The sequence below is a fragment of the Tamandua tetradactyla genome, chromosome 1, assembly GCF_023851605.1.
Source record: "Tamandua tetradactyla isolate mTamTet1 chromosome 1, mTamTet1.pri, whole genome shotgun sequence".
NCBI lineage: Eukaryota > Metazoa > Chordata > Mammalia > Pilosa > Myrmecophagidae > Tamandua > Tamandua tetradactyla.
In genome coordinates this window covers 26,087,071-26,115,015 of record NC_135327.1, presented here as the reverse complement: position 1 = coordinate 26,115,015, position 27,945 = coordinate 26,087,071, and the positions used below count along the sequence as shown (strand labels likewise).

The 27,945-nt window shown below is 42.9% G+C and overlaps 1 protein-coding gene across 2 annotated transcripts in view; it reads left to right on the top strand.

Moving 5' to 3' along the window:
* Positions 1-1,235: 1,235 nt before the first annotated feature.
* Positions 1,236-27,945, top strand: part of ZNF831 (zinc finger protein 831) — an 89,562-nt gene continuing 62,852 nt past the window's right edge. Inside the window, exon 1 of one of the 2 annotated variants that reach the window (XM_077112677.1) lies at positions 1,236-1,934. The gene's annotated coding sequence lies outside the window, so the exon portion shown is untranslated. The remainder of the gene's footprint in view (positions 1,935-27,945) is intronic. The other variant, XM_077112668.1, reaches the window with a different exon arrangement.

The following is a 27,945-nucleotide window of genomic DNA, read 5'->3' as shown; positions in this document are numbered from 1 at the left end:
AGAGAAGAGCAGGGATCCACGCCAATCTGAGCCACTGGGTTCTTCTAAGGTCCAGCGCAGTTGGGGGCGCACTCTGCCCAGTGAAACGACCCCAAAACCCGACTTAGCTGAAGGCAGGCCACGACCAGCTGGATATTATTGATGGCAGAGTGGGGCACAGACACATCCTCCTCCCAGTGAAAATGAACCCATTTGAGAACACTGGAAAATGGCCTGCAATAGTGAATGCACTCCCGCTCTCTGCACAGCCAGTTTTGCATCTAACCTGTCCTGACCCACAAATTAGTTTCTCTCTGCTAGCTAATATTCTGCACTAGAGAGTTTCCCCCACTCAGCCACCACTACTTAAAATAATTGTATTTTTCAATGAGCTGAAGAGTAATCACCTTACATCTCACCCAGATTGGCTCCTTCCAGAGTCACAGGGAGCAGAGCTGGGACTAGGTGAGGACAGTGCACTTGCCTTGGGTGCAAAACTAAGGGGGCACCCAAAACCGTAGTAATCAAGATAATATGTATTTTTATAAAAAAAAAATTTGGGGGGTAGTTTGGTGGTAAGCACACACCAAAACCACAAAATTTCCCATTTGAACCATTTTTCACTGGGCAGTTCACCAGGATTAATTCTCCTTTTGGTGCTACCATCAGCAGCAGCCATTACCAAAACTTTTTAGTCCTTCAAACAAAGACACTGTTCCCATTAAGCAATAACTCTCCATTCTCCACCTCCCGAGCCCCTGGTGACCCTCTAACCTATTTTCTGTCTCTGTGAATTTGCCTATTCTAGGTATTTGATATAAGTGGAATCTTACAGCATTTGTCCTTATGTGTCTGGCTTATTTCACTCATCATAATGATTTTAAGGTTCATCCCTGCTATATCAGAGCTCCATTTCTTTTCATGGCTGAATGATATTCCATGGTATGGATAGACCGTATTTTGTTTATTCATCTTTCGAGGGACCCTTCCCGTGAGTGTTGGGGTACAAGTATCTGTTTTTTTAATTCTTTGGGGTATATGCCTAGGAGTGGTATTGTCAGGTCATGTGGTAATTCTATGTTTAGCCTCCTCAGGGATGCAATCAAGGTGATATTTTGATGTAATGCTTTAAAAATGAAAATTAATGCAAATAAGCCCATGATGAACAAAACATCAAAAATTTAAATAAAGATAGAATCTCAGAGGACCTTGGCTGGGAGACCCCTACCACCATCAAATGCAATGGACGGACACGTGGACCCTCGGGCACTCCCACGGTTACACGTGGCAACTCTGCAAGTGCTCACTCCAACCACGGAGCCAGGCAAATAGCCACCTGCTCTAATTTTTAATAGCCTGCACAGAACGGCGCATCTCTAAGGCACTGTGTGCACGCCTACGCCTCTGGGCAGCTGCCTCTGTTTATGGGTTGTTAGATCAATAATCACAATTACTGAGCAAGTCTCTGAGCTGTGGCTCTTATTCTTTCCTCTGCTTCTGTTTCTTCCTGTTTTCTGAAGGTTGCTACTGTGCATTAAGTCATGTATAGAAAATAATTTACTTCCTATTTCTGAGCCAGCCCAAGTTTCATCTCTGCTTGAGTCTCCTTCTTGAGGCTGAGAGACATGGTGCTTTTCTCAGTTAAACACAGAGTTGACTCAGAGGCCGAGCAATGGGAGGCCTTCCTCTTTCCTTTTCTGGGTGCATATGCAACATCTGTCCCCTGAGACGCTGCCTGCAGAGTAGGGCCTGGTGGAAGACGCTGAGATGCCTTCTCAGCCCAGGAGCAGGCTCCCCACGGGGCGTGCAAGGAGGAGCCCTGGGGCTCTGTTCTCCTCTGGGTGGCAAGCTCTGTTGTCCCTTTTGGGTGGCTGGATGTCTTCTCAGGCTCACACCAGGTCATTTGCGTTTGAATGGGAACATCTTTGGCTGAAAAGACACCACTCTTCATAAAGGTAGGTAACATGCTCCATGATGGCAGTATATCTCAGTTGCTAGTTAAAAAAAGAAACCAGCTCTTTTATCCCATGGTCTTAATGATATATTTGCCTTCAGACATGCAGTGTGAAAGTAAAAGCTCTGTAAAGCTTGGCATCACCCATTTCAATAGTTCTCTTGTGTGCTTAACACCGCTGTTGTTTTTGTCAAAATATTTACTGCAATTCATAATGACTGTCAGAATCCAGGTCCACACTCCATGTTCTCCTAAACATACAAACAAAACCCATCAGGAAATTTGTTGCTTCATAAACAGGTTTTTAAGATGATAGACCTAATTAAACCGAAGGTGTGACTTGGTTAGAAACATCGATTATTTAGCCCCCAAATTTTGAAAACAAAATATACAGTACAATCTACTATATCAAGAAAGTCTTTGATAGAGATGCTGTTTATGGCAGTTTGCACTGATCGGCTACTCGAAGGTAGCATTTTTCAGTGAGATTTATAGGGGCCAGGGGACCATGTATTTTTCCCCAGAGTTGGCTTCCCAGTATCCAAAATAGCTGCGAGCTGAAGGCTATCGCAGATGAGTGGCAGAGGCCATGTTCTGAGAGGTAATGTGCTTCTCCTTTCCTGTAGCAAATCTTTCTGTAAGAATGAAACAAGAGATGTTATCTGCCCCGCGGCAGTAAGAGACGGGGCGCAACTTAGAAAAATGATAGCATCAGCTCACTGGGAAAAGCAGAGCGAACAGCAGGACCGGCTTAAAATAACGGGCCTTTCACCCTGTCGCTGCAGCTGACAGCGGGTCTCTCTGCTAACAAGGCTGATACTGATGAGGGCACATGTCTCCTCCGCTGCAACCTCATGGCCTGGGTGGGTGAAGATACCCAGAAGCCAGGGAATGAAGATCTGGGAAGTCAGGACAGGGACGGTCAGGGGACGCATCACGGACCTGGACCACCCCAAAGGGCGCAGGTGGCAGTGGCCTGGTTGCCGAGGGGAAACACGGTCACCGTGCAGGGCGGAGGGGCACCTGCAGGGGAGACCTCTGGGGGGCTGGCTGTGCCGAGTCAGTGCCTCGCCCAGAGTGGGCACGCAGCCCTACAGCAGCCACGCTCACATTCGGGGACGGGCGTTCCCCGTCTCAGTCCTCTCCCTCTTGACTTATCTCCTTTTCTATTTTGATGGGTTCATCTTTTCGTCTTGAGATCATGATAGATGCATGTGCTGCTATAAGGAATGATGCAGTGATCTGTGGCACGGTTGCCACCAAGGCCTTGAAGATCACCCTCAGAATATTTTGGCACTGATAGCACTCTTTTCCATGAGGAGCCTTCCTGCCACAGCCCCCCAGCCTCTCCCCTGACTCCTGCCCTCCACCTCCATCCCTCCTGCAGACCATTAAATAAATGGAATCGGGATAGGCTTTTTTCACTCAGCAGAATTCTCTGGAGAGTCATCCAAGTTGTCGCAGATATCGGTAGTTGGCTCCTTTTTATTGCTGCATAGTATTCCACTGAGTGGAATGGGACCACAGTTGGTTTGAGCATTCATTTGTCGAAGGACGTCTGGGCTGAGTGTCGTTGAGGCTGTCACAAGTAGAGCTGCTGTGAACATCCTTGTACAGGCTTTTGTGCAAACATGATTTTGGGATAGATGCCTATGAGTGCAACTGCTGGGTCAAATGGTACATGTGTGTTTAGTTTTGTTTTTGTTTTTTTTAACTGCCAAATTGTTTTCCAGAATGACTGTACTGCTTTACCTTACCACAGACAATGTCTGAGAGAAAGACACAGCTTCTCTGCATCCTCACCAGCATTTGGTGTTATCATTGCTTTTTATTTTAGCCATTTGATAGGTGTGTAGTGGTACTGCATTGGGGTTTTAATTTGTGTTTCTCTGATGGCTAATGATATTTAAAAATATTTTCATGTGCTTATTTCCTATCTGTTGAACCTCTTTGATGAGATGTCTCTTATTTTCTTTTATGCATTTTCTGATTGGATTTTTTGGGGTTTTTTTTACTGTTAAAATTTCATAATTCTTTATATATTCTAGATATGAGTTCTTTGTTGGATTTATGGCTTCCAAATATTTACTCCAAGCCTGTAGTTAGCATTTTCATCCTCTTATCAGGGCTTTCATAAAGCAAACACTTTTAATTTTTATGAGGTCCAGTTAATTCATTTTTTGCATTTATGGCTCATGCTTTTATTGTCAAGTCTAAGAGCTTTGCACCTAGCTCTATCTTGGAAAGTTTCTCCTATCTCTTCCTGAAGTTTTATAGTTTTTCCATTTACATCTAAGCCTGTTTTATGTCTTGAATTAATTTTTGTATAAGGTGCAAGGTTTACTTGACGTCCCTGATTTTTCCCATGGCTGTATGTTATTCCAGCACACCACACACAACCTGGATTACTCCAGCTGTGCAGTGAGTCTTGAAATCAGGTAGAGTGATGCTCCCACCTAATTCTTGAGAACTGGTTGAGTGCTTCTAGTTCCTTTATCTTTCTATATAGATTCTAGAATGATCTTGTCCAGGTTCATAAGATTTCGATGGGAACTGCATTAAGCCCATATGTCAGTTTGGGGAGAACGGCCATCTTCCCTAGGTTGACTCTTCCAATCTGTGAACACAATATGCACCTTCATTATTTTGATATTGAAGTTCTTTCATAAGCATTTTGTTGTTTCTAGCATGTAAGTCCTGCGCATGTTTTATGCGGTTTACACTTCAGTTTTTAGTTTTTTGGAGTGCATGTAAATGATGTCATATTTTAAATTTTGGTTTCCAGTTGTTCTTTGCTAGTCTTTAGAAATAGAGTTGATTTTTTTTTAAATGCTGCTCTTGTATCCTGTAACCTTGTTGAACTCACTTAGTAGTTCTAGAGATTTTGTGTGTGTGGATTCCTCTGGATTTTCCATGACAATCATGTCACCTGCAAATAGGAAGGGTTTTATTCTTTCCTTTCTTACCTGTGTGTCTTTTATTTCCTTTAATGCTTTCTTGCACTGGCTGGAAACTCCAGGACTATGTTGAGTGAGAGTGGCGGGAGGGATTCCTTGCCTTGCTCCCGATCTGGAAACATTCCGTTGTTCACCATCGCATATGTTAGCTGGAGGTCTTTGTGGATGCTCTGTTGAGTTGAGACATTGTCCCTCTGTTTCTGTGTCTCTGAGAGATTTTTATCGTGAATTAGTGTTGAATTTTGTCGGGAAATTTTTCTACATCCATTGATACAATCTTGTTATTTTTATGCCTTCCCCTGATGTAACAGGGCAAACTCCATTGATTGGTTTTTCAACATTAAACCAGCCTTACACGCCTGGAATAAACCGCACTTGCATATTGTGTATAATTCTTTTTTTTATACATTGCAGAATTCTGTTTTGTTAAGGATTTTTCTATCTATAGTCTTGGAAGATGTTAATTTGTGTTTTATTTTCTTGTTCCTTTTTGGTATTGTTTTTGTCTAGTTTTTGGTGTTAAGGTAAAACTAGCTTCAGGGAATGAACTGAGAAGTGTTTCCTCCAGTTCTGTTTTCTGGAAGAGATTGTATGGAACTGATGTTCATTCTTTAAATGTTTCGTAGAATTCTCCAGTGATAGCACTGACCCTGGGGATTTCTTTTTTGAGAGCTTTAAAATGACAGTCTGTCTTCTTAATAATTATATTCCTATTCAAATTTATTTATTTCATATTAGGTGAACTTTGGTAGTTTGAGCTTTTTGAGGAATTGGCCCATTTCACTGAATTGTCAAATTTGTGCTATCCCCCGTTTCATTCCTGATATTGCAGAGAGCACAGCATTGCAGTCAAGTCCAAGGGCAGAAGCAAGGCAGTTCCCAGACCCCATCTCCAGGGACCACTCCCAGTATCAAGTCTGTAGCAGTCTGTGGCCAGTCAGAAGAGAGAAGCCACACACCCACACCATGGGCTGCACCAGGGAGATTTAATATAGAAATGATTAGCCATGAGTGAGAGTGACTCCACAATGTAAGAAACTCTGGATGGTACCATAGGGCTGGGGAAGAGTCCCCAAGAAAGAACAGACTTGGAAGGGGCTCTCTCCTCCTTGGAGAAGGTATGGTTCAGCCATCAGATAGCAGCAAAGCTGCTTTAGCCAGACTGGAGCTTGTCTGGAGGTGCTGGGCAAACATTAGGCTACACACCAGAGTACAAGCAAGGAGTGGCAGTGCCCAGCAGGTGACATGGGGGTGCATTGAGAGTCTGGGCTGTGTGGGGTTTGCAGAGGGAGTTGGCTGCTCCCTGTGAACTGCCCCCCCCCAACCTCCCAGCCACAGGTGGGCTACATGCAGGCTACACAGTGGCTTCCGCTTTCATGCCAAGAAGGCTATAGACAGATTATTGTCAGGCTAGGGCTGCAAGGCCGCAGAGGTTGTGACAGGCTCCATCAGGCATCTTCATGCCCATTACGTGGCTGCTGTAGGTGAGACGCGGCGGATAGGTGCCTTATCGTTCCACTGGTGGAACTAAAGTGTAGAAAGCTCACCTCCCTTTATAGCCTTTTGTCATCCCCACTTTATAATGTAAAATGCCTTAAGTATTTCCTCTACAAACATTGAGTACATAACATACAGTGTTAGAATTTTTGTTCAACTGGCGAACATAATTTAGAAAACTCAAAAGGGAATGTATTTACCTTTATTTTTACTCTTTCCATTGTTCTTTCCTCCTTCCTGATGTTCCAGGATTCCTCACTTTATGGTTTTCTATCTGTCAAGAGAATTTCTTTTAGGCATTCCTTTATAATAGGTCTGTTGGTAACAAATTCTCCTTGTTTTTCTTTATCTAAGAATGTCTTAATTTCCCCTTCATTCTGGAAGGATAGTTTCACTGGATATGGAATTCTGGGTTGACGTTCTTTTTTTCAGTGCTTGAAAAATGTTGTGCCACGTTCTCCTGACCTCCAAGTTTCTGATGAGAAATATGCCATCATTAGAATTGATTCTGCTATTTGGTAGGGTGTCATTTCTCTTTCACTGTCTTCAAGATTTTTTTCTTTGTCTTTAGTTTTCAGAAGTTTGTCCATGATGTGTCTTGGTGTGAATTTCTGGGGGGTTTATACTGCTTGGGGTTTACTCAGTTCCCTAAATCTGTGGGTTGATATCTTTTGCCAAAGTGATGTTTCTAGCCATTGTTTTGTTGAGTACATTTTCAGCTTTGACCTCATCCCCCTTTCTTTCCAGGACTCCAGTGACACGAATGTCCTATCTTTTGCTTAATTCCATAGGTTGAGGTCAGTGAGGTGCTGTTCATTTTCTCTCCCAGTCTATTTTCTCCCTATTATTCAGCTTGGATAATTTCTATTTTCCTGTCTTCAGGTTCACAGATTCTTTTTTCTGTTTCCTCTGTTCTGCTACTGAACCCCATCACTGAGGGTTTTCTCTTTTTTTCCGTGCTAAAGTTTACATTTGGTTCTTCTTTTGTTTTCTACTCCTTTGCTGGACTTTCTATGTTTTTCATTTGTTTCAAGCATATTTGTAATTACTCAGAAACTTTTTTTATGATTGCTTTACAATATTTTTCAAATAATTGTAACATCTCAGTCATCTTAGTATCGGCCTCTGTTGCATGTTGTTTTGCATTCAGTTTGAGATCTCCTAATTCTTGGTACAAGTGGTTTCAACAGAAACTTTGTCATCTGGGTATTATATTTTGAGAGTCTGGATCTTAATCAACCTTTGGTTGTGGCTTGCTTCCTCTAAGACTGCTCTAGGAGGAGAAGTCAGGCTCCCCACTTAGTCTCCACTGGTACCGAGGGTGGGAGTAGGGATGGGGGGAGGTCCTCTTCTCTGCTGGGTGGGGGTGGGGGTCCCGGCTCCCCACACAGCCTCCCCTGACATCACCTGCATGTGTGCCCATGTCAGCGTTGGGGATACCAAAGTTCTGACCCTGCCCTGGGTGGGGAGGGAAAGTGGGATACCCTCGCATGGAATAACACTCAGCAATAACAAGGTATGAAGTGTTGAAATATACGTCCACCTGGGTGAACCTCAGAGGTTTTATGCTAAAGGTGGAAACCGGAATGAAAAAGCTACCTGCTGTTCTATTCCATTTATTTGACTTTCTGGGATAGGGAGACCTATATAGACAGAAAGCAGATCACTGATGGTCAGGGGCCGGGTTTGGGGAGGGGCTGACCACACCGGCAGGGAGAGGTTTTGTGGGTGATAGAACTCTTCTAAATTTTTATTGTGGTGGTGGTCACACAACTGTATCTGTTGTTACGAATCCACTCAAACGGGTGAATTAGACTGTATGCAAATTGTACCTTATTACTATTATTTTTTTTAATTGAAAGAAAGAACAACCCAGTGCAATATGGCACCACTGAGAGACGGCAAGGGCCCAAGAAGCGGATTTCTTGCCACCTCTCAAGCCTGCAGCCAGTGTCTGTCTTTGCAGACCTTAGTTGACACACCCTCTGAGAGAAGCTCCCAGGCCCCTGTACATGTATTTATTTACTGCATTTAGTGTGTGCACTGTGAGTACTTACAAAGGATATCTATACATACATTCTGTTTCCAAAGGGCAGTTTAATATGTAGGGATTTACTCTTGTAAATCTCATCAGTATTTGCAACCCTTTTGCCGACCTGTCTGAATTCAGCATTGCATCTGTTTGCTATTTTACTGGGTTATTATTGTACTTATTTAAAACAATAAGCTGCCACAAATGCAACATTCCCAGTTACATTATTTCACATCTGTGCCAGTTTGAAACTGTGTGTACCACAGAAAAACCACGTTCTTTAACCCTGATTCAATATTTTTGAGTAGCGTCTTTTTTGATTGTTTCCATGGCAAGGCAGTTGTGGGTAGGGCCTTTTGATTAGGTGGTTTCCTTAGAGACGTGTCTCCACTCATTCAAGGTGATCACTTACCAGAGTCCTTTAAAACGGAACCATTTTGAAAAGAGCCAACAGAGCCACACAAGACCCAGACGTTTGGAGATGCAGAAAGAAAACGCCCCAGGGAAACTGTTTGAAACCAAAAGCCAGAGGGACCAGCAGATTCCAGCCATGTGCCTTCCCCTCTGACAAAGGTATTCCAGACCAATTGACCTTTCTTGAGTCAAGATATCTTTCTCTGGATGCCTTAGTGTGGGCAATTTTTATGACCTTAGAACTGTAAACTTGTATCTTAATAAATTCCCTTTATGAGAGCCATTCCATTTCTGGCATATTGCATTCCAGCAGCTTTAACAAACCAAAACAACATTCTAAGCACACAGTGTATTTAGAGATTTCCAGGCGATTGTGAATTGTGGTGCTGTGCATCTTTTTATTTTGTGTGTTCTAAGTCAGAAGGAATCATGATATACCCCTAGCATGGACTGGCACATAGTAGAAAGAGATATTGGCTGGCTGGCCAAGGTCGCCTTCAAAGTGGGGATCCCTGGAGGAAGGAGGGTAGGCCTAGTGATGGTTCTCACTTTTGCAGCCATCAAGCATTCAGCTTTGCTTTTCCCGTATGCTATAGAGGAGAGTAATAGTCACAGCACTAATAAAGATGGTGTCTTGCTTGTCATGCAACTAAGAATGGTGCCTCTAGTGTCTAAATTGTTTAATACCCAGACATTATTCTCCCCATTTGCAGGTGGGGAAACAAAGACCCAGGGAAATAAAGATTTGTCCAGAAAGAATCACAAAATATCATCGGGCAGGCTAGTATCTGTGAGTGCAGGTCCTTTAGATTCCATGTGCCAGGCCTCAACATGCCAGGCATGTGCCACCTCCAGGCCTTTGGACTGCCTGTTCCCCCTGCCGGAAAAGCTCTTCCCCCAGATACCAGCATGGCTCACTCTATCACTGACTATTCAAATGTCATCTTCCCAGGGAGACTGACCTCTCTCCCTCCCCTGTTTTCTCCTTCCTCCCCGCCCCCCTCCTGCATTCTTCCCACCTCTCTCCAATATGCTCCCATTGTCTCTTTCTCTGCTATATTGGCTTACATAGCATTTATCATTTCTTAACACATTATCTTACTTTCTTTTTAAATGGTTCCTCATCTGTTTCCCTAACTTGAATGTAAGAGCTATCATATAAGCTCTTTGGTTTACTGGCACACCATGACATTGGCCAAATTGTCTCATTCTTCCAGGGCTTTCCTGGTTTTAAAATGGAAGGTTTCCTTCCTGGGCATACCCTGAGTCCCAGGCAGATCAGGATAGTTGGTCACCTTATTACCCCCAGCACACAAAACAGTGCCTAGCACATGGCAGATGCTCAATAAACATTTGAAGGAGTGAGCCAGTGAGCTGTTAGTAAGTGGAAGCTAGCTGGAAAGTTGCCTTGGTTTGGGCAGTGGTCATCTACCCCTGTTGATGTTACCCTGAAGAGCTCTGGTTCATCTGACCCCTTTTGGTTTGAAGTATTTTGCTAAGTTAAACATAGTGCTTGCGTCTTGCTTTGTCCTGAGCGGCACTGCATGGCTCTCAGCTGATGGGGTTTGGCAAGGCAGACACCACAGCCTGCCCCATGCTGCCAGCCCCCCAGGTCCATGCAAGCTTGGCTGTGCCGTCTGGAGTCATGCAGTGTCTCTCTCTCTCTCTCAGCTGCTTATTTTATATCCCAGCAAATTGCTTGAACTTAAAACGGGTGTCAAAAATATGCAAGTGCTTAAACTGTTCCACTCCAGGAAACAAAGGAAGGGTGTCTTGTTGTATCTTGAAATGCAAAATTCGTGGACTATCCAGGTCCTTCAAAGCAATGGGTGAGGGTGCAGAGGATAAGGTCAGCCCAGAGGCCCCCATGGGGTTCAGCTGGAGGAGTGGCCAGTGGTTGCAGAAGGAAAGTTGAAGAAGCTTGGGTCTGAAGTATGTCAAGACCTCAGGGTATTTGAAAAAAAAAAAACAGCAGTAAGTCCAATGCCATTTCCAAAGAGATTATGTGACAATGACTCCTTTTACTGCTTTGTAATTAGCTGTTCTGGCAGTGTACTCTGGGATATCCATGGAGTTACACCCATAAGTGGGGGCAGCAAGGTAAACTCACTTGTGGTCAAAATCACCCTTAGAAGTCTTCAGGCAGGCACCATGTTGAAGTCAGTCTCCTCTTTCCATTAGCGCTTGCTACGTAACAAACCAGCCCAAATGCAGTGGTTTAAAATGACAACCATTCACCGTGCTCGTGATTCTCCATGGGCTGCTATTTTGGACTGGGCTCATTGGGGTGGTCCCTCTCATCTTGGCCAGGATGTCCTGTGCATCTGTGGCCAGGTGCCCCATGTGTTGAGGGCCAGGGGATTGGGGAAAGTGGCCCCTGCTGTTCCACGAACTGGCTTTGGCAGAGCAGGACGTCAGGCTGCTGAGATTTAGGCTGGGAAGCGGCGCTCCATCCCAGATTCCAGGGTGGAGAGGAAGACTCTGCATCTTAATGAGAGGATCCACAAATCTCTGCCTAAAAGGGTTTTTTCCCCCCCATGCGTGAAGGACTGAGGCCCTTCTTTGCAGTCTACTAGCAGTATTTCTGAGTACCTCCAATTCAGCCAGTTTTTCCTTTGGCATTGAAACTTGTCTTATTTCTTTGTTTAACCAACAGATGCAGTCAGGATCTTGCATTTTTAAGTGCATGTTGTACCCAAAATATGTACCTTCTACCACTGGAACCAGACGCAGCAGAGCGGGGCTCCCAGCAGGCACTGAGCTCTCCTGCGGGAGCCAAGGGTACAGGACTCCTCCTTTCACTTGGGCTATTTGCTTGCTGAGTTGACTGCTGGGGGCCTGGCCCAAGTGATTTAAATTGCTGTTTTTCTTTTTGTCCAGCTTGAGAGGTTCAATTCAAGTGAATCGCATGTTGCACGTGGAGGTAGATTTTGAGAAATCAGAGAGGCGAGCACATGGGAGATACAGGTTGAGTGAGGAACCTCTGTGGGCTGAAGTTTCACAGAAATGAGCTTCCCTTGCCCTGCAGGTGTGAGCACACAGGGGTCCGGAGTGGGGTGCTTCTCCACTTTCACTGGGTGGGGTGCTACCTGTGGCCAGTCCCTTCTTTTTGGGGAGAAGGGTTTTGGGGTAGTCATTGGGTTGGGTCTTGGGCTGAGCTCTCATTGAATCTGCCAAGGGGACGAGACGGCTCTTCTCAGGGAGGCCATTTCTTTTCTTTCTTTGTGCTCTTCTTGATGCTGTTTCATTCATTCAGCAAATGATTATTGAGGAGCTACAATGTTGCTGACCCTGTTGAAGGCCTTGCCAGCCTGGGTCAATGGTTCCTGGTATGCAGCCATTAAGTGTATTGATTCAGAAAGAGCCTCATGGTTCAGAAAAGCTTTACTCACTTTACAACTTAGATGTACTCAAAATATATATTTCTTTGCTTTGCCTACAGCTGAGGAGATCCCTACAAATCCTGCTCCCTGGTTAGTGGGGAAGAAAAAGCTAACGTATTTATTTCCTCTGTCTAGCATATATTTTGGGCCAGGCACATTTCTAACATTTGAATCTCACACAACCCTGTTGGAGAGGTGCAAATATTTCTCCATTTTATAGAAACTAAGTCACAGAAAGCAATTTGCCCAGGTTCATGCAACGTGTAAGGGGTAGGGTGGGATTTGGATCCTGGCTCCAGAGCCTACTGTTGTACCACTCTGCTAAGTAAATTACGGAGTGGTCAGTCCCCTAGTCTGGCTAGGAAAATGGCTTCATCTCAGACTTCGTGTTCTTTTACCCCCTGTCTTAGTCTGTTAAGCTGCTGGAATGCAATATACCAGAAACAGAATGGCTTTTAAAAAAGGGAATTTATTATGTTGCAAGTTTACAGTTCTAAGGCTGTGAAAATGTCCAGATTAAGGCAAGGCTATAAAAATGTTTAAGCTAAAGTATCCAGGGAATAATACCTTGGTTCAAGAAGATTGATGATGTTCAAGGCACATGACAATGTCTGCTAGCTTTCTCTCCAGGCTTCTTCAATGGCTTCCCCAACGGCGTTTTCCTTATGCATCTCCAGAGGTCCCTGGCTGTGTGGGCTCTGTTGGCTCTTTCCAAAGTAGTTCCCTCTTAAAGGGCTCCAGTAAGCAACCTCACCGTGAATGGGTGGAGACATATCTCCATGGAAATCATCCAATCAAAAGTTACCACCCATAATTGGGTGGGTCACATCTCCGAAGAAACAATAAAAAAAATCCCACACAGCAATATTGAATGTGGATTAAAGGACATGGCTTTTCTGGGGTACACAATAGCTTCAAACCAGCACAGTCCACCCTTTGGACCTCAAAAAGACATGTTTTTTTCACAAATGCAAAATACATTATTTCCATCACAATATCACAAAAGCCTCAACTATTTCAGTAAGAATACAAATACAATACAAAGTCAGAAACGGTACAAATTCTCAGCAAAGTCAACTGTAGGCATGGTCTGTCCAAGGCGAAATTCTCCTCTGGCTCTGGACCTGTAAAACTCAGAACGAGGTATCTGCTTCCAGCATACAAAGGAAAAAGAGTCATAGGATAGATACATATTCCCATTTCCATAGGGTGATATTGCAAGGAAAACAGGGGTCACCAGACCCGAACAATTCCAAAAACCTGCAGGGCAAAGTCCATTAGATTTCAAAGTTTAAGTCATTTATCCTCAGGGCTTTAGAATGTGGCCGTCCCACCCTTACCAGGAACCTTTGCAGCAGCTCTGCTCTCTCCAGATGCAACCTTGTGGGACACTGGGGAGGCCCCCTTTTCCTCAGCTCCACCCTTTCTGAATATCAGGGTCGCACCTGGGCTCTGTGCCATATCCATGGCACATGCTCATCCCCTCCAGAACAATCGGGTGGCAGCCGGGCTCTCCCCAATCCCCAAGGAATGTGCTCCACCCTCTCCAAGACCTGGGTCACAACTCTCAGAACACTGAGGTGGAAAGCTCATGCTCTGCCTTCAGGGCAAACTCACCCTCTGCAAGTACTTGGGTGGGTCTGGTCTCCTGCCCCAAGATTTCTTGGCTTCAAACCTTAGCTTTCACTGTTCTACCTCCAAAATTATTTTTCCTTCAATTTGTCCCTTTTCAGACATTTAGTCCAGACTGGCAATAGTTCCATTTATACAGATCTCACAACACTCTTGTTGGTTTTCTATCCAGTCTGCTGGGATCATGCCCATCAGAAGGACTTTCCACAAATCCATTCTGGATGACTCCATCTTAAATCCTCGCTTGTCTTGTAAAGGGAGGACTGCTTCCATGTTTGGTTAGATCCTCATATGGGGCACTATTCGCTGTGGTCTCCCTTTCTGGAAGCCCAGAATTTCCCAGACCATCAATTTCTGGTTTCCGTTCTCAGCTAACCTCTTTCCTGCAAGGAGAGACCAGGCTGCACTTTCCACATTTAATTTGGAAATCCCTTCTGCTAAATATCTAAGTTATTGGCTTTTAAAATCTGGCTTCCATCCAAAACCAGTAGTCAATTTTGCTAATTTTTTTTGACACTTTAAAACAAGAATCTCCTTCTTTCCAATTTGCAATAACACATTCATCATTTCTAAGGCCTTATCAGAGATATCTTTAGAGTCCACTTTTTTTTATCAGCAGTCTCCTCAAAGCATTCTAGGCCTTCTCTGTCAAGCTCCTCACAACTCTTCCTGAATCTTCCCCTTATCCATTTAGAAAGCTGTTCCAACATATTTGGTATTTGCAAACCACAGCACCCCACTTCTCTGGTACCACAGTCTGTTTTAGTTTGTTAGCTGTCAGAATGCAGTATACCAGAATTGGAACAGCTTTTATAAAGGGAATTTAATAAGTGGCACATTTACAGTTCTAAGCCCATGAAAATGTCCAAGGCACCAATAAAAGGTTACCTTCACTCAGAAAAAGCTGATGCTTTCCAGAACCCCTTTGTCACCTGGGAAGGCACCTGGCTGTTGTCTGCTGGGGTGTTTGGCTTCTGGACACTTCTGTCAGCTGGGAGGGCACATGGCGATATCTGCTAGCTTTCTTTCCCAGCTTCCCCTGGGGACATTTTCCTTCATTTCCAAAGGTCTCTGGCTGAATGGGCTCTGTTGGTTCTAAAGCTTTTTCCAAAGTTGTTCCTTCTTCAAGAGTTCCAGTGAGCAACCCCACCTTGAATGGGTTGGAGACACATCTCCATGGAAACCATACAATCAAAAGCTACCACCCACAACTGGGTGTGTTATATCTCCATGGAAACAATCGAAAAGATCCCACCCAGCAATATTAAATGAGGAATAAAAGTCATGGCTTTTTGGGGGTATACGATAGCTTCAAACCAGCACACAAACATACCCCCCTACCGCTACCCCTAGCATCTCTTCAGGGAGGCTTCTGGCTGTCTACTCTGAGACCCTTGGTACAGAGCGACTCTTCCTACTAGCTGTCCCTATCCTCCTTTCCCCAGGCACTCTGGCAAACTCCAAGTTATGCTCCTAGCCCACTGCCAGACCCTATCCAGGCTGTGGCAGAACCAGCGGTGGCTCAGGACAGTTCACCCCAGAACTTCCCTCAGGCAGCCTTGTGTTAACTTTGTATCCTACAGCTTTGCTGTAATCACTTACTAGTTCCAGGAAGTTTTTGACCAATTCTTTGGGGTGTTCTACATAGAATATCATATCATCTGTGACCACAGACCAGGAAAGAAGAAATAAAACTGTCTAAAGTATAACTTTTTTTTTTAATTTGAAGAGGCTTTATTAAGATCAAAGGTTTTCCATGACATTTATTATTAAATCCTTACTACTCAAAAGGAAATAAATGGAAATTTTATCTTCAGGGATTTTAATAACATAGTCTTGCCAATCTGAGAAGTTTACAAGTTTGTCTTAAATTCCTACAATTTAGGTACATTCAGTCATGTCAGCTTTAAGGGTACCAGGAACTTCCAGATGGGTAAGTACAATATGTTTAATTGAATTGAAATTGAAAAAAATTATGTTTCAATTTCACCTGGTAATTCCTTTTTTTTTTTTTTCGCTTTTAAAAAGGGGAATTTATTAAGTTGCAAATTTACAGTTTTAAGGCTATGAAATTGTTCAAATTAAGGCAAGGCTATGAAAATGTCCAAATTAAGGCATCCTTGGAAAGATACCTTGGTTCAAGAAGGCTGATGATGTTCAGGGTTTCTTTCTCAGCTGGAAAGGAGCATGGTGACGTCTGCCAGCTATCTCTCTAGGATTCTTCAGTGGTTTCCCCAGGGTTCTGTCCAGTGTGTTGGTTCTGGTGGCTCTAAAGCTTTTCCTGTTCCTTTTTTCTTTTTTGTTAAATATTTTAATTGATAAGCAAACTTGCAATACAAACATTCTTAACATACAAACATTCCATATACAGTGTACAATCGACAGCTCACAGTATCATCATATAGTTGTATATTCATCACCATGTTCATTTTTCAGAACATTTGCATCATTTCAGAAAAAGAAAAAAGGAAAAATTCATACATACCATGCCCCCTCATTGACCACTAGTATTTCCATCTACCCAATGTATTTTAACCTTTGTTCCTCCTATTTTTTTTCTATACCCCTTAGCATTCCCTATCATTGATCACTAGTATTTTAATCTACTCAATTTGTTTTAACATTTATTACCCCTGTTATTTATTTATTTTTAATCATAATTTTTACTCATCTGTCCATACTATAGATAAAAGGAGCATCAGACACAAGTTTTCACAATCACCTAGTCACATTGCAAAAGCCATATCATTATACATTCATCTTCAAGAAATGTGGCTGCTGGAACACAGCTCTACGGTTTTAGGCATTTCCCTCGAGCCTCTCCTAATACACCTTAAACTAAAAAGGGATATCTACATAATACATAAGAATAACCTCCAGGATAACCTCTCGACTCTGTTTGAAATCTCTCAGCCACTGACACTTTATTTTGTCTCATTTCTCTCTTCTCTTTTTCAGTCAAGGTTTTCTCAATCCCTTGATGCTAAGTCCTAGGTCATTCTAGGGTTTCTGTCCCACTTGTATGCCATTTTTAAATGATATATATTATATATTCACATACCACATAATCATCCAAAGTGTACAATCAATGGCTCACAATATCATCTTATAGTTGTGCACTTATCATCACAGTTGACTTTGTGTGTGTGTGAAAAATAACATAATGCAAAAAAGCAATAAATTTCAAAGCATATTGCAACAATTACTTGCAGAACAGATTTCAGAGTTTGGTACTCATTTGTTAAACCCTACCTTCTCTGTATAAATCCACCACAGCTTTGTTCTTTCTCCCACTCTTTGGAGTATTTGAGCTATGCCCATTCTAACTTTTTCATGTTGGAAGAGGCTGTCGATAACATGGGATAGGGGGATGGAACTGGTTGGGTTCTGGAGAGGCTGGCCCCTCTGCATTTCAGGACTTATCTGGTCCAGGGACCCATCTGGAGGTTGTAGGTTTTGGAAAGTTACCCTAGTGCATGCAACCTTTGTACAATCGTATACAATGCCCTAAGTGTTCTTTAAGATTGGCAGGAATGGTTTTGGTTGGGGTTTGACAAGTTATGATAGGTAGCAATGTCTAACTGCAGCTTGCATAAGAGTGACCTCCAGAGTAGCTTCTCGACTCTGTTTGAGCTCTCTCAGCCCCTTATACCTTATTTGTTACATTCTTTCCCCCCTTTTGGTCAGGATGACATTGTTGATCCCATGGTGTCAGGGCCAGACTCATCCCTGGGAGTCATCTTCCACGTTGCCAGGGAGACTTTCACTGCTGAATGTTTCATGTAGTGGGGAGGGCAATGATTTCACTTGCAGAGTTAGGCTTAGAGAGTGAGAGGCCACATCTGAGCAACAAAAGAGGTCCTCCAGAAGTAACTTTTAGGCATTCCTATAATTAGGCTAAGCTTCTCCGCTAGATACATAAGCTTTGTAAGAGTAAGCCTCAAGATCAAAGGCCTGGTCTATTGATTTGGGTGTCCCTAATGTTTGGTACAGTATCAGGGGTTTCCCTGGTGGTAAAGTTTAATCATTCCATAATTTTTCTGTGATTCCTAAAGGGCCTTTCCAATACTTTTGATTATCTGCTTAATATACTCTGGAATTTATCTAGGCATTACATTAATTGAAGGCCCTCATTATTATTCTTGGCCCCCTGTGTTTGGATTGTTTAAATGATCTATCCAGACAGGTTGAGTTAGAGTGTATGCTATAGATAATTAAGGTTCTGGACAAAATAAACATTTCTTCCTTTGGTCTCAAGGAGTAAATGAGGTTCTAAAATGCAATGTCTTCTTTATCCTTGTATTCTGAATTACCTTAATCTCTCCCTGATCAGCCTCATTTTTATCTCTAATTACCAAGTTATACATATATAAAACAGCCTCTCAAAATCCAGATATGGCAATTACTGCTCGGGACTAAATATGAATGCTATAAAAGCTTACAATCTAGGCCCCTGTTTTCTTATAATCATTTTCTAAATTAGACCACATAATATTTGCTCTTTTTTTCTGGCTTATTTTGTCTCAACAAATGTCAGGTTTGTTCAGTGTTGCATGCCTTACAAGTTTGTTTCTTTTTGTAGCAGCAAGATGTTTGATCATATGCATACACCATCATTCACCAATCTATTTCTCAGTCAGTGCATCCTTCAGCCACCTCAATTCATTAGACATCATGTATAATGTCCAAAGTCAACAGTCCACCAACACTCTCAAATTTAGATAATTTCATTGTTCCCAAGATAAAGAAAACCAATAAACACACCCACACCAAATAGAAAATCCAAACCTCATAACTCTTGTCCCTCCCTCTTTTGCAGTAGTTCATGCAAAAACTCATTTATATTTGTAGTGTTAATTGGTGGGACACCTGGATCTATGCAACCCCTTTCAATCATGTTCACTTTCAATACGGTAGCATTACTTGTAGAACCACCTTCACTTCTATCTATTTCCTTACATTTAAATTCAACCTCATTAGCCAACCGTTCACCCATCTCTAGCTTCTATGTATCTCTAATTCCCCTATATTCTGTATTAGAAGCCTCTGATTTTACCTTTACCATGGTCATAAAAGTGGAGTCATACAATATCTGTCCTTTTATGTCTGGCTTATTTCACTCAGCATTATGTCCTCAAGGCTCATCCGTCTTGTCTTGTGCTTTGGGATGTCATTTCATCTTAATACTACATAATATTCAATTGTATGTACATACCACATTTTGTTAATCCACTCTCTTGTTGAAGGGCACTTGGTGTGTTTCCATCTTCTGGCAATTGTGAATAATGCTGCTATGAACATCAGTATGTAAATGTCTGTTTGTGTCACTGCTTTCAGCTCTTCTGGGTATATACTGAATAGTGGTACTGCTGGGTCATAGGGCAACTCGATATTTAATTTTCCTAAGGAACCGCCAAACTGTTTTCCATAGCTGCTGGACCATTATACATTCCCACCAGCAGTACATAAGTGTTCCAATTTCTCCACATCCCCTCCAACATTTGTTGTTTAATAGCAGCCATTCTCACAGGTGTGAGGTGGTATCTCATTGTAGTCTTGATTTGCATTTCCTTGTAGCTAATGAATATGAGCATCTCTTCATGTGCTTTTTTGCCATCTGCATTTGCCCTTCAGAAAGATGCCTGAACATATCTTTAGCCCACTTTATAAGTGGGTTGTTTGTTCTTTTGTTGTTGGGTTGTATGATTTCTTTATGTATGCAGGATATCAAACCTTTATCCAATGTGTGATTTCCAAATATTTTTTCCCATTGAGTTTGCTGCCTCTTCACCTTTTTGGCGAAGTCTTTTGAGGCACAAAAGCATTTGATTTTAAGGGGTTCCCATTTATCTATTTTTTCTTTTGTTGCTTGTACTTTGGGTGTAAAGTTTAGGATGCTAACTCTTATTACTAGGTCTTGAAGATGTTTCCCTACATTTTCTTGTAGAAGCTTGGGTCCTGCTTCTTATATTGGTGTTTGATCCATTTTGAGTTAGTTTTCGTATAGGATGTAAGGTAAGAGTCTTTCATTCTTCTGGATATTGCTATCTGGTTTTCTCATGCCCATTTATTGAAGAGACTCTTTTGTCCCAATCCAGTGGATTTGGGGGGCCTTGTTGAAGATCTGTTTACCACAGATTTGGCGGTCTGTTTCTGCACTCTTGAGTCAATTCCTTTGGTCAATATTTCTATCTTTGTGCCAGTACCATGCTGTTTTGACCACTGTGACTTTATAATAAGTTTTAAACTCAGGAAGTGTTAATCCTCCTACTTGGTTATTTTTTAAGATGCTCTTAGCTATTTGGGGGTCTCTTCCCCTTCTAAGTGAATTTGGTAACTAGCTTTTCCAGGTCTTCAGAGTAAGTTGTCAGAATTTTGACTGGTATTGTATTGAATCTGTAGATCAATTCAGGTAGATTGACATCTTAACTACATTTAACCTTCCTATCCATGAGTAGGGAATATCTTTCCACCTATTTAGATTTTCTTTAATTTCTTTTAGCAATGTTATGTAATTTTCTGTGTAAAAGTTCTTTATGTCCTAGTTAAGTTCATTCCTAGATACTTGATTCTTTTAGTTGCTATTTTCTTTTCCTTTTTTTTTCCACCTGGGCAGGCACTAGGAATCGAACCTGGGTCTCCAGCATGGCGGCTGAGAACTCCGCTACTGCACCACCATTGCCCGCTCTTAGGTGCTATTTTGAATGGAATTTTTTCCTTAATTGACTTCTCAGGTCATTGCTTGTATATAGAACATTACTGATGTTTGCACATTCATCTTGTATCCCGCCACCTTGCTGACTTTGTTTATTAGCTCAAACAATAAATCGATGTTGTCGATTTCTCAGGATTTCCCAAGTATAGTGTCACATGTCATTTGCAAATAATGAAAGTTTTACTTCTTCCTTTCCAATTTGGATGCCTTTTATTTCTTTTTCCTGCCTGATTGCTCTAGCTAAAACTTCTAGTACAGTGTTGAATAATAGTGGTGACAGAGGGTGTCCTGTTTGTATAACATTTTATTTCCCTTTTTGTCTTATTATATTAGCTAGGACTTCCAGTACAAATCCTTATTTTGTTCCTGATCTTAGGGGGGAAAGCATCTAGTTTCTCAACATTATGTATGATCTTAGCTGTAGAGTTTTTTTTTCTGTAAACAAACCAAGTACATTTGAGATGCCCTTGGTATCTGTTTTATGAATAGATCTCATTTTATGTAAAAGACATTTTCCTGGGAGAAAGGGTTTTTTTTGCATCGCTGCTTTCTTTTTGCACGTGAATTCTTATTTTAATTTATCTTTGCACCGGAGTTTCAGCTGCATTTTATAGTAATTTCTGGTTCATATTTAACTGGAAAGAATTCTTAAGCATAAAGTTTTAAGGTTCTCAAAGGTAAAGCCTCTCTGCTAAATTAACAAAATAATCAGATGCTCTGAGGAGGTTCAGGATTGAAAGCACATGTTGGAAAATGTTTTCATTTTTAAAATTTCTTTTATTTTCCCAAACAAATGTTCCTCCTTCCCCAATCCCTATTAATCTCTAATCTATCTCTCCAAATTTGTTATTTCTAGTCATCTTTTGTAAATGATATGTACACTATTTGTCCTTATGTGCCTTGCTTATTTCACTGAGCATAATGTTTTCAAACTTCTTCCATGTTGCAGGCATAAAATGCAGTTTTATAGCTGCATTCTGTGTTATGGTTGAATAATATTCCATTATGTATACACCACATTTTGTTTTTTCCATTAGTTTGCTGCTGGACACTTGGGTTGTTTCCACTTTTTGCCTGCTGTGAATTATATTGCTATAAACATTGTTGTACAAGTATATAAATGCTGTATCGTTTTCTTTGGGTATATATCTAGAAGTAGAATTGCCAGGTCATATGGTAATTTAACTTTTTAGGAACCACCATAATGCCTTCCACAGTGTCTGCACCATGTTGCATTCCCACGAACAATGCACTAAAGTTAACCCATTTTGAATTGATTTTTTTTTATATGCTGTGAGGTAAGACTCTAACTTCATTCTTTTGCATGTGGACATCCAGTTTTCCCAAACCGTTTGTTGCACAGACTATTTTTTCCCCATTGCATGTATACTACCCTTGTTGAAAATCAATTGGCCATAGATGTGTGGGTCAATTTCAGGACTTTTCAGTTTTCTTCCATTGGTGTGTTTGTCTATCTTAGACCAGTACCACACTGCTTTGAATACTGTGGCTTTGTAGTACAACCTAAAATTAGGAATTGTGAATTCTCCAACTTTGTTCTTTTCAAAATTGTTTTACTATTCAGAGCCCTTTGCAGTTCTGCATGAATGTGAGGGTGAGGTTTATCATTTCTGCATACAAAAAATTTTTGATGGAATTTTTATAGGAATCGCACTGAATCTGTAGTCACCTTAGGGCATAATTGACATCTTAGCAATATTAACTCTTCCAGTCCATAAAGAAGGGATGTCTTGCCTTTTTTTTAGGGCTTCTTTAATTTCTTTCAGCAATGTTTTGTAGTTTTTAGTATACAAGTCTTTTATATCCTCTGTTAAATTTATTTCTAAATGTCTTATTCTTTGAGATGCTATTGTAAATGGAATTATTATCTTAATTTCCTCTTAGGATTGTTTGTTGCTAGGGTGTGGGAAGAGAATTGATTTTGTGCATGTCAGTCTTGTACCCTGCTACTTTGCTGAACTCATTTATAGCTCTAATAGTTTTCTTATGGATTCCTTTGGATTTTCTATATGCCGTAGCTGTCGGTATTTTGTAAATGTCCTTTAGCACGTTGAAGTCCTCTCTATTCTTAGTTTGCTAAGAGTTTGGATTTTGTCAAATCCTTTTTCTGCATCTATTGATAGGACCTTGTGATTTCTCCTCTGCAGTCTGTGGATGAGATGAGGGCATCTCTTCACAGAGTCTGTCAATGGGGAGCTGGGGACAGCCCTGGTCTTTCTCTCACTTACACCTTCTCCTTACTCAGTTGAAACCTTTCTCTCTTACTTGCCTTCCTCAAGTAAGCCTGTCCGTTATCATCATCTTCTACAACTGGAAAAAGGGCAGAACTTTCTTTATTTTCCCTTATATCACTTGCTTCCTTCAACCATCAGGAAGCAAGATTTATATCTTTGTTAGAAGGGGCCTCTTCTCTGTACTACCAGAGAAGAACTCTGGGTGCTTTGGACCCTGCAAACTTAAATGAAGCAAAAGGAATTATGAAAAGCCCTTCTCTTTCAATGAGATTATTGTCATACCAGAAATCCATTTTTCATGTCAGAAGCTGACTCTTACCTCTTTCTTTCTCCCTGCCTTCCTTCTCTAGTTAAGCATACAGTTCCCAAGTGCTTGACTTTGGGCAAACACTCCATCTCTTGGCGCCTCCTTTACCTAATTGGAATATAATAACACCTTCCTGATGGATTGCTGTTGGATGGATGGCTTCATATGTGTAAAGCCCTGGGCAGGGTGAGGGCCCAGGAGTCTATACGAGGGTCAGCTTCCTCTGCCACTTGTCTGCAAAGATTCCCTCTCTCTTTACACAGATCAAGGTAAAAATGAGTTTCTTAGAAAAGGAAAAAGAGAAAAGAATACTAATACTTTTCAACAGATTGCTCCCATTTTGCACTTATGTTGTGATAAGTGCTTGTAGATAGTATCTGTCTCATCCTCATTTATCCTTATTACACACAGTGCGCACCAAGCGGAAAACTGGAACTTGAACCCAGGTTTTCCATCTTCAGCTGAGCACCCCTCCCCGGCCCCCTCTCCCAGGGGCACGGAACCAGAGATGGCAGACCTTCTAACTTGCCAAAGCTGACCTGGCATTAGGCATTGTTCTCCAAACATATGCAACTGATTGACCATCCTGTAGGAAAGCCACATAATCTGTGTATGAAAATTAGGCAGTTTTATAGAATGATTGTCTTCTCTAACTTACACAGACTTTCTGCATGTAAGTTTTTGTTGGCAAACTGTTCTCTTGCCTGCTCAGTTATCACAGTTTGTTTAAGCGCAATACATTTCGTCACCACTTGGCATTAATTTGGTTAAAGTCATAGTGAATAAGCCAACATGTGTTTGGTCTCAACAGGTTCTGAAGCAGCCTTGGGGTGGGCCCCTGCTTTCAGGGAGGTGGTGCTCTGAATCAGGCCTTCCTAGCCTCATAGAGCTTTCTAGACTCTGACAGAAGTTAGAAAACCTCTTGCTCTCTGGGAAAATTCATCCATGCACATAATACGCACATAATATATTTTATATATTGCCATCTGGGCCCTTGCAGGTCTGGATGGTGTACCCAAGTGGGGCAAATGAGAGGAACTTACCAGGGGAACTATTTACAGAGGGCTGGGCCTGGTGAAGGGGTGCTGAGACACATGGTGACAGGTAGTAATGGGGGGGGGGGTGTAAGACCTGCAGGCCTGAGAGGCCAACCGCAGAGCTGTTACTGGAACCTGGGCAGGGCCGCCTGGCCAGAGTGTGACCTTCAGGAGAGGGACACCTTGGAACCAGCCCTGACCTCACTGTCATCCCTCCTCCCTTGGACCTGGTGTTACTTCCCTCTGGTCACACCCAACTAGAAGCCAAAGGACAGGGTCACCAGTTGCTGCAGACTCTGGGGGCACAGGGCAGAGTGAGCAGAGGGAAGAAGAGACATATATCTGGGGGTTTCCCATGTCAACATCTTAAGTTAGAGGGCGTTCACCAAAGTAGGGGGCACACCAAGATGATAGAAGGAGGCCCACCTGTAAATTTCCAAGAATTTCATAGTTATATATTAATTGCAATGTAATTATAAAAAGTAACTATCTTCTTTTTTTAGTAACCATTCAGATCCCTTTTAAAATGATGTTATTCATGAGAAAGAGACTCATTTACACAGTGAGGGGAGGAAGCCATGGTCTGTGTCTCCCCATAAGGCAGGTGGTGGGTGGCAGAGGATGGCTGAAGTTTGGAAAATTCCTCACTAAAACCACAGTCTCGGCACCCAAGTTCTTTCTGAAAGTTAGTCTGTTTAATAGGTTTCCGCATGGACTTCTGCATGGACTTCTCAGGACCCCAGACCTGAATTTTTAAACCTACTGATGGCATTTCCATGGCCTTTCTTTTTTCATCCACTAGTTGTTTTAGAAAATGGGGGGAGGGGCTTTGGAAATAGCCTTCTCCTTCCCGCAAGCGGCTTCCCCTGTGTTTCCCTCTCCTCCATAAAGCAGTAGACTAGCTCCATAAAGCTGCAGAGAAACTTGCTGCGCTCTGGGGAGGTAGCAGGGCACGGGGCGGGGGAGGGGGGGGAATAGAGGAAGGGGGATCCAAGCTGCCCCCAAAAGGGGAGGATTCCACTGAGTTCTCTGCATGGTGGCCCCTGGGTGGGCTGGGTGGGTTTCCCAGACCTCTCCCTGACACCCACTAGGATGCGGCCCGCATCCTAGCAGGCCGCCTTCCCAGCCCTCAGTCTAAGAACGATGTTATGACTTCCACCTCCTTGATTCTGAGTGGGAGAAAGATGCCTGTGGTCCTTTGAGGTCCCAGGAGGAAGGGGTTGGCTGCTGGTGGTCTCCCCGGGAACTGTGCACCCGCGAAAGCCGTGGAGTGAGCTGTGATTACAGAACAGGTGCAGAGGGCCAGCTGTGCCAGGAGCTTGACGCTCATTTTCTTGATTTCTCTATCTTGACATCCCACCCCGAGGCATTCTAGGGCCCCTGCCCCCAGCGTTTCTCCGCTCACGGCTCCCAGGGGCCACCGGGGTTGCTGTGGTCCCGCCCATGCTGTGGAAGTGCGCTCCGGGAGCGGCGCTGCCTGCACCAACCCCGACCCTCGGCCGGACCCCGCGGAGGGGCCTGTGAATCCGGCTGCTCCCAGTGGGGACACGCCGGCCGGCGAGGTGCGCCCCCGGCCTCCCCACGCCCCTCCCCGGGGCGCCTCCCAAGTAAAATGCCTGGGACCGGGCCTTGCCCCGGAGTCCGCGCGGCCGGGCTGGTGATGGGTAAAGGGACGTGGCGGGAAACAGGCTGGGGGCGCGTCAAATCAACGCAGCAGCCCGGCGCTCCCTCCCAGTGACTTCCAGCCAGGGCAGCTGAGGACCCAGGCAATTCTGTCGACCTATTGTTTTTTAATTAAAAAATTTCTGTTTTAGAGAAGTTGTGAGTTTACAGATCATGCATAAAATACAGGATTCCCATACATCTCCCCACTGCCAACACTTGGGCTAGTGAGGAAAATTAGTTACAATTGATGATAGCAATTTTTTGTAATTCTACTTTTTTTTAACAGTAGTTACATTTGTTACAATTGATGAAAGATTATTAAAGTAGTACCATTAACTATTGTCCATAGTTTACATAGGGGGATTTTTTCCCCCACATTCCCAACCTATTATTATTTTCTCATGCATATCTTTGTTTTATTACTCACCTATCCGTTCACTGGATAAAGCGGGTATCAGTCACAAGATTTTTACAATCACACAATCACAGCATGAAAGCTATATAGTTATATTTATATATAACAATCTTGGATCAAGATCAAGGCTACTGGACTACAGTTCAACAATTTCAGATAATTTCCTTCTCGCTATTCTAATGCACTAGATAGTAAAAAGAAATAGCTATATAATGAGTTGGTAGTCATAATCATTTCTTCAATCCTAACATCTCAGTTACAGCTCCTTCCTCTCATTTGGTTATTCTCTCAGTCTGCAGGGGTTTCTGGGCAACGTTCATTCTAACTTCTTCTTGCTGAAAAGGGGTGTCAACATTATGGGGTAGAAGAATGAAACTGGTGGGTGGTCTGGGAGAGACTGGTGTCGCTGGGTTTCTGGGCTTATCTGGCCTAGGAACAATCTGGAGGCCTTAAGTTTCTGGAAAAATAAACTTAATAAGTACCTTTATTTTTAATGTAGTTTAAATTTAGCTATAAATTTATGTCATTTAACTTTTAATGATGGCTGTTTTTAACAACCGGCTTGCAAAATTCTTGAAGTTCAAATCATTGTCTCTCATCAGCTGGTCTGAGTCCATGTGAGCTGGCTGCAGCCTGCCCAGCATGCTTCCTCGGCGCTCTGCTCTGCACAAACTACGCTGCTGCAAAGGCTGGAACTTTTCTTTTTTTTTTTTTTTGCTTATGGGAGCTCCTGGGGCGGGGGGTGGGGGGGTGAGTGCCTGAGGAAGGCAGCTCTGGGAACCCCTGATCCTTCAGCAACAGTCTGTCCACCTTTTCCCCATTGCATCTCACTTTCCCTTCCATGGCTTGAAGAGTGGCCAGCTATTGCTTCTGTGCCCTGGCATTTGCCCAGCTGCTTCCCCTAGCTCAGAAAGAACCACTTGTGCCCCAACCGGGTCTAGAGGGGCTTCGGAAACCCCATGTTTAAGCAGAGACCCAAGCTTGATCCTGAGGTGGAGGAAGTGTTCCTTTCTTTTGTAGATACAAGTATGATTCCTATGAGCTTTGGGATGTACTTAAACAGAAATTATTCTCATATAATATTTGAGAAATACTTAGTGCTAAAAAAGTATTTATTGTTTATCTGAAATTCACATTTAACTGGAAGTCCTGTATTTTTATCTGCTAAATCTGTCAGTCCTACCCTTGGGTCAGTTTTCTTACTTATCCTTATCTAGTGGCAGAGATCTGGAACCCAAGAGTGGGAAGGGCCCGAGGGAACTGCTGGCTTCCTGTTCATTTTGCAGATCTGGAAACTGAGTCCTGGAGAACCCAAGTAGGGACATGCCATTAGTGCTTGGAGTCACTGTGGGCTTTGAGAACCCTGACAAACTGCCCGAGATTTCTTTTTCAGGAATGAGCATGTTTTGGGGGTGTCCCCTCTGCACAGGGCTCTGAGCCAGCTGCCCAGCCTGCCAGGGAGGTGAGAATTAGGAGTTCCCTCTGGGCATATTATATAAAAGTCAGGATTCAGCTCACTCCGGTCCACATCCTGGCCCTGACACCTGCAGTCCTGTGGGAATTCCCTTCCACTCTCCAAGCCTCAGCCTCCTCTTTGTTAACTTGGGAATAACAGTGGTTTATCGGGAAAGATTGTCACGTGATCCTTGGGTGATATAAGCGCTTGGCGGGATGGGGTGGGGGGCAGGGAGGAGCTCAGTGTG